Here is a 2,686-nt window from a genome sequence, read left to right as displayed (position 1 = left end):
AAGTTACGCCTTCTTTTTTTGCGTGAACATTTGGGCGGCGTTATGTAAATCTTCCCACATAGTGAGGTAGAAATGTGTGGGCGTGTTAGAACGAGCCGTTTTAGGAGGGTGTGGTTAACTCTTAACTTTTATAAAGAATATCTCTTTGGTTTTGAGACTTTAGTGTTTGCAACTTTACAGATCTTCTTTATGCACCAAGAGCTTGTAACACTCCAAAGAGAAAGGAAAAATTGAAATCGCATCATATGACCCCTTTAAAATCACTTAGGTCATTCTATATTAAACATTTGAAGGTGTACCAGATCCAAATCTGGATTAATGACACTATTTCATAAGAGGTTCCCAGCAAACACAGAACGTTCCCCTAACGTTAGTTTTTGGTTCCCATTTGGTTATTTTTTTGGGAACCAAAAACTAACGTTCCGGGAACCAAAAATTGTTAGCTGGGTTACACCTCATGATGCTTTATCCAAACGATGTCAGCGCATCTGTCCAAATAAAACAACCATGTTCTTACATTTGATTTTTTTTTTTAGTCAGTGCTTGTGCATTGAGGCTCTAATGTTCCTATCTAAGCCACCTTCAAGTACAGGCAAAGAGGTGTGTTTTGGCGTAAAACCACGTATTTTTCCACTGAATTTGCATGCAGGTAAATCCCTTCCGAATGTGCCTTTCAAAAAAAACAGAAATCATATATTAATAATTACAAATATGTGTAATAATACGTACTTTTTTTTCAATTTACGAAAATCAATAGATATATTTTTATTTTATTAATGGTTCTTACGCGAATTAAAATTACGCGAAAGAGGTCAATGCATCTTTAAATACACTTTAAAAGCATGCGACAGTTTCCTGGCTATTTTGCAATCATCCTTTGAAATACCGATGATGACCCTCAGGAGGCGCCAGCGACATGTTTGTTTGAAAGGCCCACATGAGCACTCTGACGTAGGGTTGAAATCTAGCCAGGTAACGGTGTCGCTGCAAACAGGAAAATTACCTCTTTTAGTCGATTTATTTGGCGATAGATTAGAGGGACAGAAGCGTTACAATGCCGGGTAAGTCCTCTTAACAGCCCACATCTTCAAAAGGAGTCATGTTTAATCTTTTGACTTTGTAAGTGCAGTGTGCTGGTCTCACTCTTTGTTTTGTAAAATGGTAGCCATCGATGAATACGTAGAGCAGGAACAGAAACAAATCGACACATTTAGCGTGCAATACAAAGCAAATTAAGCCGTTATAGGCTGACTTGGCAGAGCTCGTGTAAAGCGCAGTGTAGATGGAGGCCTAGTGAGATGTATGTGATGCAGGCGTATGGCTAACTCACTCACGCATCCACCATGCTCCCTCATTTACTTAACGAAATCCTTTAAAACTTAACTATTACAAACAACTGGCGTCCGTTTTTGCTTCAGTAGGATTCAAATGACATTCAAACGTTGCTCTGCAGGGCCAGGCAACATTTTTTCACGTGGAAAGACTGCTGTTGTTATGGCTCAAGCTAACACGCATAGCTTCACAATACACGCTCACAAACGTAAAGTTAGATCAAGTGTTTTATTCGAAGGTAGGGCACATCTTACAGCAAAAAGGAAGCTGTTTTGATTGGAGATTTTTTTTTAATGGTTTATACTATACATAGTTTTCTCTGGAGCCTTAGCCAGGCCTCATGTTACAATGAATCAAATCCATGTGGAGAAAGATGGTGTCGACTGATCTCCTCTTTGTCTCATTTATGCAACACACCGATAGTTCGTAACAGGTAGTTATATAATGTTCTTTAAACCATGTGCGTTACTCACTGTGTCGTGTCGCAGGTATTAGAAGAACGTAATAAACATTATTGTGCCTTCATTTTGTAATATTGAATGTCTAATTTGCTAGCAAGTTGTGTTTATGCGTGAACACAGTCTTAAACAGAGAGGGGCTAACGTTAATCGTTCTTACTGTGATAATGACTTAAATTTGCTTATGTTTTATGGTTTTTAAACTTGAATTGTTCATTTAACATGCACATTGAGTAAAGTTTTACAGATGCATATAATCTAAACTAATTGTATCCAGTGCCCCATAAATCTTTGTTCGTTGGTTTTAGTTTTATGTGTGTGTTTGAGGTACTATGTACTAAGAAAGGGATCAGTATTAATATAGCATTTTACACCCCCAGAACCTGCTGATATTAACAGTCCAGAGGTAGCAAAGACACCAGGAGGAGGCAGCGGATCAGGGAAGGATGAGAATGTTGTGAATGGACACAAGGAGGGGGACGCAAACCCCTTCGCAGAGTACATGTGGATGGAGAACGAGGAGGAGTACAATAGACAGGTCAGTGTGAACCTGCTGAACGCATATGCCTGCTGTATGTATACTTCTAAATAGGAGGATTCACAAGTTCAGTTAAACTTATTAAAGGAAATTCACACACATTTGTCATTTACTCGCCCTTATATCATTACAAACCTTTGTGACTATCTTCCATAAAACAATTTTAATTTGAATGAGTGGTTGTCACAAACATTCACATTACGGCTGCACGATATATCGTTTTAGCATCTATATCGCGATGTGCGCATCCGCGATAGTCACATCGCAGGATGTGCGATGTTTAGTATATGCTACTGATTGTTATATTTATACTTATTGTTTTCTTTGCTCACACACAGACACGGTGTCTACACCGGAC

This window comes from Sinocyclocheilus rhinocerous, unplaced genomic scaffold (genome assembly GCF_001515625.1).
Source record: "Sinocyclocheilus rhinocerous isolate Xijiao unplaced genomic scaffold, SAMN03320098_v1.1 scaffold1483, whole genome shotgun sequence".
Lineage (NCBI taxonomy): Eukaryota > Metazoa > Chordata > Actinopteri > Cypriniformes > Cyprinidae > Sinocyclocheilus > Sinocyclocheilus rhinocerous.
The sequence above is the reverse complement of the archived record's forward strand: the minus strand, read 5'-3'. Positions refer to the sequence as shown.